The sequence below is a fragment of the Chionomys nivalis genome, chromosome 20, assembly GCF_950005125.1.
Source record: "Chionomys nivalis chromosome 20, mChiNiv1.1, whole genome shotgun sequence".
Lineage (NCBI taxonomy): Eukaryota > Metazoa > Chordata > Mammalia > Rodentia > Cricetidae > Chionomys > Chionomys nivalis.
Window position 1 is genome coordinate 29,372,360 of NC_080105.1, and position 19,514 is coordinate 29,391,873.

Here is a 19,514-nt window from a genome sequence, read left to right on the forward strand (position 1 = left end):
TGTGTTTCTCAGGGATAAGGTGGGGTGTCACACTGTCCTCATTTTTCATGGCCACGGGTTCTTTTTGATTTTTAGTGATTGATATTAAAAAGGTTAGAAGGGAAAACAGTATTAATGTAGAGGGAAAATGCTATTTTATGAGCTTTTTTTTTTCTTTTTTTTTTTTTGCTGTCACTGTACCAAAATTATATTTCACCTCACTAAGTACTGACAGATTAGACAGTGAATATTCTCTTTGGTGTCATGACCCGGTATACATCAAAGAGAGCCCTGAAATGTCCCCTCAAAATGTAGCATTGCACATTGATCCTTATTTTCAAATTGCACAAAATGTTTCTTGGGCTCTGTGACTCATTAGCCTTGTTTTTTTACCCCATTCTTGAAGCTGTGCTCTTTAAATACGGCTTCAGGAGATAAATAACATTTTACGTTATTTGAAGGATTAGGCTGGACTCAATTATAATATTAGTCTCTGGGGTAATATGTTTGTGTTTTTATTTCTCAATAAATAAATAAATAAATAAATAAATAAAGTCCAACACTCAAAAAAAATCTTCTGGTTGCCCTAGACAACCACCAAAGCATTTGTATTCTTAGATACCCCAAATGCCGATCTCGTCCAGCTCACGGTAACCTTCTCTGGAAGGATCACAAATCTTTAGATAATCTCTTATATCTTAGTAATTTATTTTCTGTCAAACATAGAAGGCAAATCTTGGTAAAAAACATTCCATTAAAAAGGGAGAAGGGCTGGAGGACAGCTTCCCTCTGTGGAATGCATTGCATTTTCTGGAGTGCCTGATGAAATACAGATGTTTCCAAGTGCCCACAAGGATGGTTGCTCAGGATCAGATTGATTACCGGTTAATCTCGGAGACCTCGTGCCTCCATGCTTTCTATCAAAAGAGATTGCCTTCTCTTTTGCTGAATGAACTCAACTGCATTTGTAACTGATAAAGTTGAATTAAAAACATCCAAAGTGGAAATAGAACATATTAGAATTTCCATAATGGTTTACTATGTATTTCTTTCCAAAATGTTCCTAACATAATTCAGTTTGGGAGTAAATGTCTCTCTTGACTTTACACTGTGCCAATATTTACATGGGAACCATAAGTTCAGTGCTGGTGGACACTGTTCAGTGTTCTACCATAACAAGTGAGGGGCTTGAGAGCGATGCCCCTTCTTAGCTCCTTCCACACACTCACACTGGACAACCACGGAGAATGTTCCACTGTACCTCTGCATATTTGATTTTGGAAACACATAAGAAGAGATGTGCTACCCTTTCGAAAATGCAAAGCTGATCTTGGGAGATGACTCACTGCGTAAAGAGCCTCGCAAGCGGGAGAACTTGAGTTTGAATTTCCGTAAACTTCATTTTGCCAGGCCAAGTGGCTCCCACACATCTATATGGTGATATGGGATGTGGACACAAGGTGTTCCTTGCAAACTAAGGTCAGTTAGTATGGCGTATATGGCATATGCAGCAATTAGCATCCAAGTAGCCATGCTTCAAAGGGAAGGCAAGGACTGTCACCCAAGGTCGTCATCTGACAGTCACACATATGCCATGATATGCATGTCATACACAGATGCGTGAATAAGCAGATGTGCACCTGCACACACATACATGCACACACAATACACTAATTATAAATTATAGTGAACAACTATAAGATTGTTATATAAGATAATTTCCAAGATAATGACTGCGGGCTAGTGACACATTCTCCATGCTTATACAATCTCATTGCATAAATATGAAGAAAAAATAAACAAATGAATTTCCTGACACCTCAGCCCTGGACAGCAAGCATTATGCTTTCAATCCAAGTTAAAAGCCAAATTGAGATGAGTTTCTTTATGAATACATGCTGTGGACATCTACTTGTATTTTAAAATATGTAGCCCATATTTCAGTGTCTGGTGATCTCTAGGACTTGGATCTTTTTCTGTAACTAATACTGTGTAAAAACAGCTTTGTCCCGTTATCTATTCTGGCAAATATTTTTAGTCTTTGCGTGAATCTGAACCTAGAGTTCACACTTTTCCTAGTATAATTTAAAATAGATAATTAGTAAATATATACAAAAGTTCTCAGTCTTTCAGAAAGAAAATATAATTCACTCACGTTCATTATCTGTTGAAAAATATGGAATTTTCAAGCATGTTTCCAAAATATTTGCTTTTCAGTTTTACATATTTATATTTCTAATTTCCCCCCATGCTGAGGCATCTGCTCGTGACTTCCAGCTTAATTTCAAAATCTCTTTGTGTTAATGTTTGGGTTTATATTCAAATTCTCTGGGTGCCGGATGGCTTCTGGAGATCTACATCATAAGACATTTTGGACTTACAAATTTATCTCAAAACATTAGGCCAGAGTAAATTTTTGTCGTCTTGGAAGTTATCGGGCTCATGCCTGCCCTTTAAACACAGCCCTGTAGTTACTTTTGTTTTTGCACTTGGACTTTCAAAGACACTAGACCACATTTTCAGTATATGCAGTTTTTCCAAAAATTTATTTTACAAAATCCAGCTATATAACCAAGAGGAAGCTTTTCTTTGTTCTTAGAGGGGATCAGGATATTTTGAGAGGAATTTATCCTTTGGGAGGGAGAGGAAAGTGCGGTCCCCAAGATGGAAATTCTTGGCTTGTTTTCTCCAACAGAATTATTACTCATTAAGGTTGAAGTCATGCTGTGATCTGAGCTGTATGTATTTTCTGTTAATTCACTTTAAAATGCCTTCCTTCGATATATATTCCCCGTAAACTCTAAGTGCATGGGATAATATATGTGTCCGTCTTTATCTATGGCTATAGAGAATGACGTAGATAAATATCACTTTATGCTTAAAAAATAAGCCTGTAGTAATGCAGAGGTCAGTCTTGAGTCATACGGCACATAAAACAGACTGGATTTCGAGTTGTGACATCTATACAGAATGTGATACTGCTGAATTTTCATATTAAGGGGTTTTGGCTGAAGGAACTCAGACACATACACAGTATGGCCCCAAATAATCTTGCCAAGAAAAGTTGAGTTTAAAATGTTGGGGAACTGGTCCAAGAAAAGGCCTCAAACATGTTGCATGCATTACTCGCAGCTGTGCACATGAGCAGTGACTCCTCATCCCACCTACAAACCCCCATCCAGTGCTGTCACTTTTTTCTTTCTTTCTTTTTCTTTTTTTTAGCCAACTTGCTGACCTTTCTGTTCTCACAAAAGAAAACTATGATTGACAGATGGTTCTGCAAAACATTTTGAAGCAATTTTAAAAGTATGCTAATATATTTTCTGTAAACATAATACTTTTTTAAAAGATATTTCTTTTTTAAGGTTGACTGGATTATTTGTGTGTGTGTGTGTGTGTGTCTGTGCACATGTGTGTGAGTGCCCGTGGAGACCTGAAAGGATGTTGGATCCCTTGCAGCTGGAGTTGCAAGTGAATAGCAAGTGCTCTTAGCCACGGAGCCATCTCTTTAGCCCCTAAAAGACATTCCTTATTAGCTTAGTTTTGTTAAATATTAATTAAACAAAAAATGAGGAGAAACCCAACTTGATTCAAAGAGGTGCTTTTTGGAAAGTGGAAATTTAGAGGTTCTTGGCTTACGTGGGGCGGTAAGGATTTATCTTACAGAGATTTGAGAAAGGGCAAATCAGAAATCTATCTCTGGAGACATGAAAGAAAGGAATGCCAAACAGTACATACCAGAAATTGTTCAGTCAGGTCTCAGGAAGTAGGTGAACACCAAGGTAATTTCATAGGTGGAGTCTGCACCTTTTTAAATTAAGTTGAATTAAATTTATTTTTTTCCCTTATTGTTTGAGACAGGGTTTACTGGTTCTAGCCTTCCTGGAACCCCCTCTGTATGCTAGGTTGACCTCCAACTCAAGAGATCTACCTGCATCTGCCTCGTGAGTGCTGGGGTTAAAGGCATGTGCCACCACCACCCGGCTGAGTTGGAATCTTTTAACTAATTTATATGTCCCTTAATTCTGCTTCTCTGACCTCTAAGACTGCTGTCCCAAAGGTTTCCTGCAGATATAATCTGATTAGCTTAACCAGTCTTCATCCAGTTAGAGGGGCTATGGGAAGTAGAGCAAGAACAGCAGACCATATTATGGATACTGGCTCTGCCAATGGCAGGCTTTCTTTGGGTCAGCCACTGGTTAGGATAATAAAAACCTATTTTTAAAATAAATGGTGCATTTAAAAAATACTTTACTTTGTTCACTTTCCTAGCACAATGTTGTGATTTCTTCAAGAAGACATAAATAACAAAATTGAAAGAGGAGTAATTTGCATTCCGGGTATTTTTTTCCTATCTTTACTAATTCTTGCTAATGGACTTATGTTAGTATAAGTGCTTCTTTGCTCCAATAAGCATAAAAATCAATGCTATTTTGTGTGTGTATAAATACGTGTCCAACAAGGTCCAAAGTTTGCTGCTACCAGAAAATACACTCTTTAGTCTACTAGCCCAGAGGATCCAGAGGCAATTTTTATCCAAAACTATCATCAACTCCTTTGTTTTCATTGGCAAAATTTATTTGAGAGTTTGGCTGTTGAGGATACAAAGTGAGACCAGTCTACACCTTCCAGGAAGAAGAAATGTCATTGCGGTGACACACAGTTAGCTGTGCAAAAGGAGGTGGTGGCTCCTTGTCCCCTACCTCCTACAATTCCGGGAAACCTTGGGATTGCAAAGCAGTTTTCTGTGTTTTTGTTTATTAAAAAAACAAATGGTGCACGCCTTTAATCTAAGCTTGCTGGAGGCGGAAGCAGAAGGATGACAATGAGTTCAAGGCCAACCTGCTTTACACAGTGAGTTCCAGAATAGCCAGGATTATTATACAGAGAAACCCTGTCTTGAAAAACCAAAAAGAGAAGGAGAAAAACTAACTTCACATTTTATTTGTACCTGTCAAATCTGTCCAACTTTCAAAACAATATTTAACTATACCCCACTTTACTATAAAATCTATTTGCTTATATATATAATAAAAATTGCTTCTAGTGTAGAGAAATATTTAATATATTTGTTATTATGTATTTCATGCCTATGTTTTAAATGATCTGGTTCCAATATTCATTTCCTGGTGGTAGTGGTTTTGTTATGTTCAGCTTAGCTTTTATTTTTGGTGATTCTGATGCAGCCCCCAGTTGGTGCTTGACCCTGGAATTACATCTCACCCTCATGTGCAGTATTATGAATTATTTTCAAGATAATATGTTCAGTGTCACACGTGTGGTGCTTTTGGTATTTTCTTAATTACTGTGACTGATGGCCATAACCAAATGGCATTCAGCCATCAGGGGACAGAAACCACCAGGACTAGAGGGGGAGATGTTTTAACCAAGATATGAAGATCCAGGAAGAGTTAGCCAAGGACAGGGGCTCTAGGAAAAAAGAAGGAAGAACCTGTGGGTGCCACAATATATGTGCAAAATCAACATTGCTGAAGCTGTGTCATAAAGCATCTTACAAATTTGATAGCGTTTGAGTGTTTTTCATCTTAGTAGCAACGGGGATGTCCATTTAAGCTGTTTTCAATCAAAGAATATGATGTTCATATTAAATTTATTTGTAAAGATTTCTTTTTTGAATGCAATATGAAGAATGTAGCTGAGGAAAAGAAAACGAAAGTGGGCATCATACTGCACGCCGTTGAAGAACCATGACTAAATTAACAAAGGTGACCGCGATGATGGGACCGGGTGAACATGATACAGAGCGTGGGCTAATCTGTTTTGCAGAATGGAAGAGAGTGAGAATTAGAGAGAGGATGCTCAAGAGTTGCTGGTACCTAAGTTTGTGTTTTGAGCATGTGGATGAATTGGAAGGTCCCTTTTTACAATACAGGGAATGCAGAAGGAGATAGAGGTTTGGAGGAAGGTTATTATTTTTTATTAGCCTGAAGATGTTGGATTTTAAGTTTCTGTGGGGAGAGCCTGTTGAAGACATTAAGTGATTGGCTATGAGCCTGGCTGGCAATTCAAGCCATAGAATAACGGAATTTGTGATTTAGATGTCGGAAGATGGCAATGACCTAGAAAGTCAGAGAGGGACAGAGAAAGAAGGGAGTGAGGGCGTTTAGGGAAAGGGATCAATGTGACACATGGCATGCTAGGAAAAGGACAGAGCCGTATCTGAGAAAAAACAGGCTGTTGAGTGTAAGATGCAAACCGGAATGGACTCCTTAGATGGGGGACTGAGGAATTGGCTTTATTCTTTAGTCGATACGAACCATTTGATGATTTGAGCTGGCAAGACCATTTGCAAATAAGTCACTAGGAAGATTTAGGTAGAATATGGATCGTAATGTGAATGCAGAGACGATCAAAGAGGTTTCTAAGATTGACGGAATGAGATTTGGAGATGGGGGCTTTGGAAATAAAAAGTGTCGATGGGAGAGGGGGCTGTGAAAATGGCCGTGTTATAGAATATTCCTTTACACCGTGTGAAGATGTGTCACTGTGGTTGGTTTAATAAAGAGATAAACAGTCAATAACTAGGCAGGGAGTGTAGGCAGGACTTCTGGACAGAGAGAGCTCTGTGGAGGAGAAAAGTGGAGCGGCCAGACCAGCATGGAGAGGAGACAGGAGGTGCAAGATGGAAGAGAGGTAACGCCACATGGCAGAACATAGATTTTAAGATACGGGTTAATTTAAGTTATAAGAGCTAGTTGAGACAACCTAAGCTAAATAAAGGCCAAGCTTTCATAATTAATATGTAGTCTTCATGTCATATTTTGAGGACTGGCAGTCCAAAACAGCCAGTTACATGGAAATGCTTCTGAGTGGAGATGGCAAGAACTAGGAAAGAAGATGATGTTGAAAATGACGAGAGATTTGGGGTGGAATAGAAAGTCATGAGAGCCTGGTTTGGGAAAATGTGTAAACCCCTGTGGGTATAAATTTATGACTTATTTCATAGAATTATAATTAAAGTTTGTATGTCAGTGTAGTTTATATTTAGAGTCTTATCGTTTTTGTGTGTCTGACGTGTATGCATGCGACTGAATGATGTACACCTGTGGGGGGGGGGAGGGCACATGTAGGCCACATTTGTATAGAGGCTGGAAGGATAACTTCCATCCGGCTCCAGGTGGATTTGGGGATCCGAACTCTGGTCCTTTCACCCACTTAGCCATCCCTCCAGCCCATTCTGTTTGTTTTGAGTTTTTCACATTTCACCCCCGATGCCGACCAGATGACACTGTTTTTGCAGAAGAGTGTAAGAATGACAACCAAAGACACAGAAATTCATTCTAAAATAAAGCTGAATGAGAGACCTCAGTCTCCTTGCCAAGTGATGGCCAGTCATCTTTGCCAGGTTGGCCAGTGTGAGGAAACCCAAGAATGCAATGCAGCCATCACAGCTGAACCTAGAATCTGGGTGGTTGGCCTTTGCAGCAATCCTCAGAACCCTGGACGCAGAGAAGATGTGGAACATTTCCGTAGGGACTGCCAGGGCACAAGTGCTTCTTCGCTGGTATCTTTGAAGTCCGTAAAAACAAATCCTGGACATATCCCAAGAAGAGGCCGATGCAAATTCAAGCACATCAAGAAGGCTAGATGCCGTTTCCACTTAAGTAGCAGTCTGTTCTGGGGGATCATGGGAAGTATTGTCACGGTCTTTTCTGGTGGTCCTCGCCAGTGCTGTGGTTTTGTGGAAGTCATGGTTTGTTCAGCAGAGTCAATTCTCCCTGCCAGGCTGCTGGGGGAAACTATTTCCCTCCGGTTGCCTTGCTTCAGACGGTCTTCAAATGCAGTGTTTTTATAGCATGACTTCCATCTTTAGTGTTTACACTCCAGGTGAAGCTTCTCGTTTGGCATCTGAGAACGTGAGTCTGTTGATATTGTTTGACGCTTTCTGTAAGGGACTCAGTCCCCGCCACCCCAAGAAAAAAACTGTTTGAATTCCCAGTGAAAAGAAAGACAGGAGTCCCCAGCCTGTCGACCTAGTGTGAAGATGCTTTTTAAAAACCCTGGCAATTGAGAACTGCTTATAATATGGAGATTAGACATTCTGTCTCCAGCTTCAGAACAGGGCTGGCATCAGCTGAACAGGCAACTGCGGGCCTCCCCGCCTGCCTTCCTGGGGCCAGAGAAAGGCCCCAAAGGAGCAGCTGCCAGCAGGGAGGAATGGGAGAAAATGGGAAATTGATTTGAAATAGGATAGGAGGAAAAGCACAAGAATGAATTTAAGAATTTTTCAAATATTCCCTTTTTAGGCATAGGCGGTTGCTGCCTCTGCAGATGAAGGTAATCCTTAGTTCTTCCCTCGCGAGGGAAGAAAAGCAGTGAACCTGCAGCTAGTTCCTGCAGCCGAAGGACCTGAAGTCGGTTTATGTCTTCATAATTGGAAGAAAATTGATATGGATTAGCGCTCTACTTTATTTTACTATTCATCTTGACCTCTTGGAAATAAAGAGTTGAATATTATAAACATTCTAATTTTAGAACGAGGAAAGCAGTTTTTTTTTCCCCTACTAGGTATAATGATATTAATTTAAATCTCATGGTAATCAGAGGAGGCCGGGCAGCTTCGTGTTTGACTGTGAAGCTGGCAAGGACTCTAATTTTCTAATGACAGCAGATCTCGCCTCTGCCGATGCCTGTGGGCACATCTTACCACCTCCCTCTGTGTCTTTGCTTAAGGAGGCACCATATTAACAATGTTTAGAATCACTAATAAGCAAGGGATCTGTTTGCCTCATACAAAGGAGTGCGCGGCCAGGTGTGCAACGCTCCGAATATAAAATGAACGAGTGTCCGCCTCTGTGTAGAGTCACCCTGATTCTGTGGCAGAGAGGGGTGGGTTTTCATTGGGGCCTGACATGGGCGATACTGTGAGATCTCTTTGGGCAAGAAATGGATGGTGCATTCTGCCTTTGGTCATGGAAAGACTCTATTAATAGAGCCCCTTGCTTGAAGCCACTGAGACGATGTGGAGTTATTAAGGCAAGCTTTGGAGCACAGGGGTCGTGTGTGGGGTCCTGACAGTTCCGTTAACCACAGAGCTCATCGAGGCCTGTGGACCCCTGGGATCGGAAGCAGCTGACGTCTTTCTATCACCCACGACAAAGTAGCCTCATCCCTTTGAACACAGCCCATTGCTCACGTGTTTGTGGCAATGGTTGTGTAAGCAAGCCTTCTCTGCCACCCATTGTATAAAGCTGCAGAGCAGGCAATTACACCAAGTATATAAAACTTGATAATGACTGTAAAGGATGTTGCTGGTTAGCCTGGTTTTTGTACTTCATCCCTAACCATGAATTTTAGAATCTACTAACTTGCTTGTGTGTATATATTGCCTAGTGGCTCACTTCTCCTAAAGTACAGGCATGTCGTTAGGTGGTGAATGACTGTGTGGAAGGGAAGAGGATTAAACACACCGTATGGCTGGGGTTATGTCCTTCCCACCAACAATGTGGCCAGCCAGCACTTGATAATGTAGTCCGCACACAGATTGTCACCCATCTTGGCTCCTCAAAACTTTGCCAATGATGTTCTTTGAAGGACAAACATAATTTCTCAATTTTTTTTCAGTTTTGGGGATTGGATCACAATTAGGATTTTGTACATTCTAGACAAGAATTCCACCACGGAGGGCCTGGTTGGCAGCCAAGTGGCGGAGAGCACTTGCTGTGCTTGCAGGGGGCTGCTGTAGTTTGATCGCCACCACCCACATCAGGAGGCTCACAGTGGCCCATGACTCTAGTTACAGAAGATCTGATACCTTCTGGTCTTCACGAATACTCATATACTTGTGAACTCATGTGCGTTCATACACACACATACATATACACAAACACACACAGAGCAATAAAATACATCTTAGATAACCAAGAACTCTGCTACTGAGTTCTACCCCCTGCCCTATTGCTTCTTATATGCAATATGGTTGCTGTTTTTCACCACGGAAAGTTAACACAAGAAGCAGAATAAAGACAAACCTGGGTGTTTTGAATGGCCTATCTCCATTTAGAAGTCTACATTCAGAAATGGCTGGTAGGGCCCTTTACTCTTCAAAAACACAGTAAAACCTTAATCTGAAATTTATACTGGATAGACTACTCAAATAGACAAATTAAACAGTCACACGCAAGAGACAGAATGGAATAGGAAAAGAAGAGCCTTCGGGAACTAGTAATACCGTCGCTAACCAGAGGGTGCTGGGGACATTGCTAAGTGGCTGAACAATTACCTACTGTGTGAGACCCGCACATTCTATCCCCATGTAGCAAACCCAACAAAAACAACAAAACAGCAATAACAACAAATGAAACTGAGTCAGTAATGCTGGTAAATGCTTGTAATGCCAGCAACTGGGGGTTGAGACTGGAAGATACAGAGTTCAAGGCCAGCCTTGGCTACTTTTTTCCAATATGGCTACCAGTGGCTTGGGGAGGGGAGAGGGAAGGAGAGAAGGATGGGGAGAATGGAAATGAATGACTAAAGGATAAATGCAAGTCTCAGAAGACCATTTTTACAAAGGGAAAAGTATAGATCAAGACATCCAACATCATAAATCTAGGTGGAGGATTTCTCGACTTCTGGAGATTTGTGATGTTTCTTCCCGCCATTCATTTTGTCATTTCAAGGTGATATATACCATATCTATATGTAAAACTTAATTTTTTGGTTTTTTTCCTTTGAAAACATTTTTTAAGATTTTTGTTGTTGCTGTTATTTTTAATCATGCGTATGGAAGAGTTTGTGCACATGAACACAAGTGTCCCCAGAGGCCAAAGGTGTCAAATCCCTCTGGGGCTGGAGTTACAGGCAGTTGTAAGCCTCCTGGTGTGGGTGCTGGGGAATGAACCCAGATCCCCAGGAAGAGCAGCATGTGCTCTTAACCACTGCACCATTTTGATTTTAGCCCTGGCTGTCCTGGAATTCTGTAGACCAGGCTATCCTTGAACTTAGATCCATTTGCCTCTGCCTCTGGCTTCTTGGATTAAAGGTCTGTGCTACCATACCCTTGCTAGAAACTTTTTTTTTTTAAGATAGGCTCTCACTGTATATGCCAGGTTGGCCTCGAACTCACAATGCCAGGACTCAACGTCCTAGGATTTTAGGGGTAAGCCACCACGCCTGGCTTCAGTCTGGGAGCTATTGATGTGGTCTTGCTTCATGTTCCTTTCCCTTGCTGTGAGTCCGCGACGTCATCCTCACAGGATGTTTATTCGGTTACTTTATAGTATGGATGAAAAAACACACCTGTTTATCTGAATACCAATCAGTGATTTTCCTAACACGGAAGACAAGACTTCATGGTTTCTTACAATTGCTGGAGATGATCCCCAGCAACAGCACAAGCTTTTTATTGTATAAATGTCCCACTGTAATTTAGAACTTTTCTCGCTATCATAAATTACTCTTAAGCACACTCTAATCCAACTGTACTTTCTGGGTAGGGAATTTCTATTTCTAACTGTCCTGAAACCCTGCCAGAAAGTCTTTGAAGCAGACTTACCCGACATCCCCTGTGGAATACAGACCCCCTGAAGGTATGATTATTTAGCATGGACTTGTGCCTACCACTGAGAGCCTTTCAGCTTATCCAGTCTGTTTACATCATCGGAACCAAACCTGTCTTACTGCTGTTGAAGTGACATCCGGATATATTGACCTAATGGGTAATATCATAAAATTAATTCCAAAAGACTCTACCTTGCTCCACCTTAATCTTAGAAGTTCATTTAAATGATCACGCTGCCCTAACATTTTGTTGAAAATCTTGCAAAGGCGCTTGGCCAGAAATAACATAATTCTGTACGTGTTTTCCCAGCGGTTTCCATTTTGAAGTCAAATTACCACCATGAATGACGGGCTTTGAAGTGTCTGGATTTTCTTGTGTCAGAATCTTCATGTGGACTTGTACCTCAGTGGTCATGATCCCTTGTTTGTCAAAGCCTCCGGAGCCATGGTCAGTTAGCTTAGCATCAATTAGATGCCCTTATTTTGCCTTCCCGGGTTTCTGGCAGACCTAATTCCCTGCAGCAGTTCACCTAAGAGAAAGAGATAACACTGAACGTTTACAGTCAGTTAGAAGCTGAAAGCTCCCACGATGAGAGAAACAACTGGAATTCTCCTTACCCAGAAATCTGAGTCCACCTGTTATTAATACATTTTTCTCTGTATACCTTCTTATTGTCATGCATGAATAAGAAGGGACATAAACCCTCCTATATTTTATATGAGTTTCCTGCTGCTTCAACCAAGACACTAAGCACACTTGATTTTTACAGATTGGTACAGATCATGTGTAGGAATTTGTCTAAAAAAAAGGGAAACCGCCCTCGCCCCAGGATATTTAAATAATGAAGTCACAGTACTCTTCCCCCAAGTTTTAAACTACCTTGTCGTGTGTGGCTTAAGGAAGTCCTTTAGGTTAGAAATACCATAAATGTTTTGAAGTACATGACTACATGTAGTAGTCATTCAATAAATGCTAGTCGAATTAAAATATAGAAACTTTGAAAAAGAAGGGAAAAAATCTATATTTTCACTAATCTCTATCCGTTTCCTCACAGCCATTTTCTTTTGAACAACTATTAAAGCTGACATTCACCTCTTTATTGTTCTAGAAATTATTATCCTTTAGCTCACAAATTGCTTCTTGTGGCCCACGTTAAGAGCTTCCATTGTCCTAAGTATTCATCTGTAACGTGGAGTCTTGTTAACTATCACGGACCAACCCGTTCCCAGCCCCAGCTCCTGAAGCCTTCCCTCCAGGGCTTGTCATGTTACACTGCTCACTTTCTCCAATTTCCTAGAGGTCGCCTTCTGTCTCCCTAGCTGTGACCTTTCCTACATGGTGCTCACATGTCAGGAATCCCCAAGATTCAAGCCGGGTGCTTGACTTTCTCAGTTTACGTGTTGCCTCAAGATCTCAGTTGTGATCATTGATAGCACCCTACGGGGCTGGGGCTGTGACTCCCTGGTGCAGAACTCAATCACCCCTTCATCTCTGTCTTCAGGTTGTCGTGTTTCACAGGCAGCTGCTGAGATGCTCGCTTCAGATTTTCTCTCTCTAAGCTTCGTGTCCTTCCGCTAGACTTTATTCTTTGCCCGGGCCTCCATCTCTAGTTGAGGCTTGGAGAGTTTTTGGTTCTCGGTCAGTGCCACTTAGAGAAGAGCTATCAAGACAATGAAAGAGCTTTTTAAAAGTGATGTGCAAGGAGATGGTAAAATAACAGTAACTTGAGTTTAGCCTGGCCGTGGATATTAAGGGAAAATTGAAGAATAATCATCTTCAAGTTCATGAAGGGCCCTTATTACTGAGAAATGATGGCTATCTGTTCTTCACTGTTCTACAGATGGTTCTAGTGAAGGCATTGGCTATAAATGGTGACTTCAGAGGGATACTCTCAAAACAAACTAAACACTGTCATATATTACTTGGAAAGACACAGCACAGTACGGCTTCTCAGAAAATTAATTTTTCAGAGCACAGTGTTAATTTTCATGAACTATATCTGAGAGACATCTTCAGCCTAGATCATGAATTATGTCTATGTCCAGTATTATAATTTTGTGATTTTATGACCAAAATATATGTACTATAGAGTTTATAATAATGACTTGAACTGTTATCAATGGTGGTAAGTGCCAATATGTCACAACTTTTGTAATCCAAAATGTATGCCCTTTAGTGGCGTGCATGGGTGGGATTGTAGAAGCAGGGGAGAAAGAAGAGAGATGCAAGAATTACATCATCACAGTCTAGATAATGCAAATGTCTCAACAGTTTTCATTAACGAGGCTTTTCTTCAGTCTGGACTGTTTGTTCCTAGTGGTCCATCCATCCCCAAAGCAACAGCTACTTAGTACCAAGTTTGTACATGTTAAGGAGTTAACAGAGGAACTGTTCATCTGCCAGACATTTTCCTTACCCAACCGTCTGCATCTCTGTGATGTATTTATGGTCAGGAAGGAGTTAAGAACAAGAACAGCAGACCATGTATGAAGATGGAAAGAAAAGGATATTTATGGAGCTCTGTGGGAGCACACAGCAGGACCCTTTGTCTGGTCTTGGCCAATCAGAAAAGACTGAAGGGAGGAACTTCCTCCTCTGTCACATGGTGAGCAAGCTGTGATTGGTCGTGTCAAGAGCAGCCATGGGCGTATACAAAGTGATGTGTAAGAAAATGCTTTATGTTCACAAAAGAACACACTCATAAAACAAAGGAGCATATTACAAACATGTTTTATGGGGGTATTTCGTGGAAACACCACAAGCCAACCCAATGTCGATTATCTATATTTGGCAAAGATCCAGAAGTGATCCATACTACTGATCATCTGGAAATTTTTGATATGATAAAATTTAAAGGGTAAGCATCAAGTTTCTATGACTTCTGTGTTGCATTCACTACATGGAGGAGCTGGCTGCTAATCTCACCACGACAGGCAGCATCTTCTCTGGCCACGCGCATATCTCCTTCTCATGAGTAAGTAGTTCTTGGTTTTCCGGGGCAAAGGAAAATACTTGTAGTAATGTATGTGAATTCACAGACACGCTGCCTAGTGTTTTGACATTAACTAAGATGGTTCTGAGGCCAATGTTTTGTGGCATGGGAAAGGGGGGGGGGAAATGAGTGGTCCAGATTGATGACATGGCTGTCAAATCGAAATCATTCATTCATTTCGGATGTTTAATTGAAATCATTCATTCATGTTTATTTATCACATCTCTATTTATTAATCTTGAACCCGTCAGAGAATGCATGCAAAATGTTCCTCCAAGATGTATTCCTGTTTGCCAGACCTAAAATGAGGTGAACCCCAGTAGATTGCCATGCATGGATAGACACTGCCATCCCTGGGTGGGCCTGGGAATTAGTATTGCTGCCTACACTCAAGCACTCAAGTGCTAGAGACAAATGGTGCTTCTTCCATATTGGCCTCGCCTGCATTTCTGGAGCCTGGTGGTTCACCGATGGAGTGAGGTTCTATACTTCTGTGTCCTGGAGACTGCTTTCTAATGCTGTCTTTGGGTGGTGTTTGACGTCATCTCAGTTCTTGTTATACTCAGTTTCTGGCGTCCCTACCCCTACCTAACTCCTGCTGATCTTCAAATTCCACTGGACGCCTGCCCTGTCCAGTGCTCCATCAGGTAGGAAGGATCCCCCATTCTCACCCCGTTCTCCCAGACTTGGAAGCTTGCCAGGAAGGAGGCAGGAACGCACCAAGCTTCTTGGAGAGAGTACCTTGCTTGATTGCCTCCTGCAAGGAATCCAGACCTCGTCACACACCCAAGCCCTGCTTCCTCCTCTCCCCTGTCTGTACAGACTGGCAAGGACCCAGAAGGTGGCTGCCCAAGGTCGTCTGAATTAAGACAGAAATAAAGACCAGTTTTTCTTTGGTACACAGAGGCATAATTGCATAGCCAAAGGGAGAGTTTCAGGTCTTTATCGTGTACTGGATTTAAGGCGCATTTGGCTTCTTTTGGTGAAAGAATTTAATGGCTTTGAAAACAAAGAAGCTTGCATTTCAGAAATGATTTCTCATGTGGTTGTTTCATATTGTTGTAAAAATAAATATGTGTATTGTGGGTGGAATTCCTGTTGGTTAAAGAGTCACCTGGATAGGATACTGGCTCTTTAGATTTGTTTCAGAGATCCATGAAAAATTATGATCTGGCCTTCCTCTCAAGACTGCTTTCAGTGCTTTATTTTTGTTTTTGTACATTTGGCCCTTGAACTTTATTAGAAAAAAATTGTTTGCCAAAATGAGATAAAAACCTAAAATTTTATGCCCAACATGTGACCAGAGTACTTGTATAATTATTATGTGCCAATTGATGCCATTATACATCAGTTATTATATATGTCAGTATATGTTAGTATATTGTAATTTTGATAACAATTTCTTTGACATATTCTAAAAAATATTTTAAAATAAAGGTAAAATTCTTAGGATAATCCTTCTGGTGACAGATACTGCTACATGACAATCTTTAAATCAACAGGAATGTTTTATGATCATTTTGTTCCTCTACAGAATTTGCAGCTTACAGATGACACTAATGTTGTCACACCTTTCTGTTTACTCTCTTGAAGTATTTTCAAAACGTGGGAAATGCGGTACCAGGCCTCTCTGTTCCCTCATCTAAGAGCGATAGATTATCATTTGTAAGCTCCAACGTCATGCTTTAAAGTAGGTGATGTAACTTGTCTCGATATATTTGGCTTCGAAAGTGAGCAACACATTTAAAACCAGTTTAACCATTGAGTCAAATCTGCAGTTCAATTTTTGGATTCGGAAGCCCTGGCACCCTGTAAATAGGTGTGTACACTCTGAACCTCCTTAGGTTCCAGTATCTTCATCTTTAAAATGGAATATTACGATGACTCCCACTAACTCAAAGGGCCTTAAAGAATTTAAGTGGGATGTGTCAGGCCAGCGTGTCGCATTGGCCTACAACACCTAGGTTTGATATCCAGGACAAAACCAAAAAATATAAGCACCAGATGCTCAATATAATGCTGTCATGACATGCGATGGTATAAGTATTTGAGTTTTATTTTGTGTTATTATTGCGGACAGTCTGGTTGTAGTGCTTACTAATTATCGGGGAATATAATCATCTTAGTTTCAGTTGCGGTCCGACTCTCCAAGGCTCCAGGCCTAAGTAGGGAAAGACCAGAAGCACTTTGAATATGAAGCTAAGTTAGTAGCAGTTTGAAGTAACAGTTCATTCATGGGTCCTTTAAAAAAAAATACAATTTTCTTTGATTTGGTTTGGTTCATGCATTTTTAAAAATCTTCCTTGTGGTGTGCAGTCATTAGGGTTTTATGCCTAAAGAACTGAATTCAGTTATAAGTAAAGTTCATTTAATATTGCAAGTATGATTCCATGTGGTTATTTATTCACAACATAAAATAGCCACATATTTCAACATATTTAATAGTGTCTGCTTGCGCAACGGTAAGGAATTCTGCAGATCTGCGACAGGAACTACTTGAGTTGTGAAAGGCAGTATCCATAATGCTAATTAACCCCAGCATCATCAATATGGCAAATGATGGTAGAAAAAAACATGAATCGAATTTGTGCCTTTTGCCTGCACGTTTCCCTGTGGGACTCCTTGGTGGGCTCTTGTATTTGAAGGGTTGTGACTGGATGCATGGATGGGTGTGGTCACAAAACCATGATTTTCCTTGGAAGATATAAGACCCATCCTTCATGTTTCAGCTTAGGAAATAGTTTAAGAACATCTCCTCTGTTTCCTCCACATCGGCAGCTGCTGCCACTATTCAATCTCTCTGAAAGTCAATCTTTGATAATTCTCCAGAGATACTGTCTTTGTCTAATTTGTAATCATCATTTTTGCATTCAGAAAAGCTAGGAGTAGATACACATGTAGCATATTTGCTATATAAAAATTTGCCTAACCTGGATCTGATACTTATAAATGGGCATTGCTCAATTAGCATTTTAAATTGGAATTTTAATAAATGCTATCAATCAGTGACCAATTTGCATAGCATTTATCTGGGGGAAATGAGCGTGCCAAATATCAGTCTTCTTAAGATTCATCTTGCCCCAAACTGTGATTTTATTTAAGCCCTTCAGACCATTCATTCTTCCATGAGAACGTCCATCTTCCCGTGCTCTCGTGTTTTGGTCCAGTTCTGCAAATCTGTGGTCATCAAATTCAAGAGATACATTTCCCAAGGACATACAAGCCCCTGGGTCTTAGCAAATGCGAACCGTTCAGTGTTCTGCCTAGTTAATTTCTCTAAGACTCCAAGAACAGCATCTTCATGCTCTGTTTTCAGGTTATACAATGCGTATTTGCGATGACTTGGGGCTGTCCACCCCGAGAAAAGTCGAGCATTACAAACTCTATGAAATGATTCTTTTCAAAACAGTTGATTGAAGAAAGTATTTATTTAAGAGCTTAGAATTTTTTCAGTGCCCTACAAAATGTCTATTGTTCTCCCTTTTGACCCAATTTTGCTACAAGAGAATTTCAGAACCTTGAAATAACTTCAAATTTTAGACTGTCAAAGAAATGTCTAAATTTTAAGTAAATGCTATTTGAAAGTAACTCCTATGATATCTTGATTAAAGATATTAAAGGTCAATTAAAAGATATTAAAGGCCAATTAATGGTTTCTCTATCCTGATCACTCTCAACAGTCTGGAAGAAGGCGTGTTGGGTGAATCACGGTGTTTACAAGGGCATTCACGATGACAGGGAAGAACAGAAAGATGTAGAGGCTCTGCTTAAAATATGGAGTCTCAACAGCTCTTTCTCGGTCTGATGAGGAATGTTTGAGAGGGGAAGTTCTCTACAGCCAAAGGTTTGCATTCACCTTCTGAGACCTTTCAATGTAAGACATGTCAAAGCTGAGGTCAAAGTAGTAGTCCTCCACACCAATGCAAAAGAAAAAGAAAAAAAAAGACAAACATGGCTATTGTCGAATCTATGGAAAGTGATTATCCTTTTTCAGAAGAAATGGGAGTGGAAGTACGTGAATTTCTTGAAAAACAGAGGGGAAAAAAAAGGATAGTTTTTTTTCCTACGGTATTGTCTTTTGGGGTGTGTTTGTGTGTCAGAGTCTAGGAAAGAGAGTTAAAATGCAAAATGAAAATGAGAACTGGTAACATATTGATTAAAAAGTGTTCTAGTTTTCTTTTATATATGTGTGTATATAGAGAGAGAGAAGAAAGAGAGAGACGAGAGAGAGAGAGAGAGAGAGAGAGAGAGAGAGAGAGAGAGAGAGAGAGAGAGGAACTGTAAAAAAAAAAACAGTGGTAAATCTAAAAATCCTTGAACAGCTAGCCATTCTCGGCATGGTGGACTTGTTTGAAGGGATAGGTAGGTAGAATGTTCTCGAAGGAGAAATTAAAAGGAAGGCGGGACGTTGGACCGGAGGCAATGAAAAAAAAAATGATGAAAGTGGAACCTAAAGAGAGGGACAGTTTTGGAAACAAAAAAATCTAAGCGCAGTAATATTGAAGCATGTTTTATTTTAAAGTAGAGCTGGTTAGAACACGTTAGCTGTTGCAGATCAGGTTGGTCAGCCCTGCACTTCATTCAGCGCTCATACCCCTCGATCTTAAGCATCCAGTCCCAGGGCCTCTGGTGACTGTCCCCAGCATCAGGGGAGGAGGGGGCGAAGGTGTCGAGCACTAGGGCGCACTGCCGCCCCTGCGTCTTCCCAGGGCCGAGAGTGGCTGAGCGCCGTGACCGAGGCCCAGGGCGAGCGCGGGCTGCGCGGGTCCCCGCGGCGCTCCCAGGCGACACCCACCCACGCGCTGCGCACGCCGGGCCAGGCGAGCGAGACTCCGGACGGCGCGTGGACTCCTCCCGCCTGCAGGTACGAGCTGGCGCGCGTCTGCCGGGACTTAGTTGGGGCCGACCCGCGGCGAGGTGGCGGTCTCCGCGGTGGGGTGGGGTGGGGTTTGGTGGGGGATGCAGCCGACGTGGTGCGGAACGGTGGTGGAGCCGGAGTCGGGATTCGGGATGCCGGGGAAG

General features: G+C 41.2%; 1 protein-coding gene across 8 annotated transcripts in view; it reads left to right on the forward strand.

The window, feature by feature from the left end:
- Nucleotides 1–19,514, forward strand: part of Tenm3 (teneurin transmembrane protein 3) — a 707,864-nt gene that overhangs the window by 354,537 nt on the left and 333,813 nt on the right. The gene's annotated exons all lie outside the window — the stretch shown is intronic.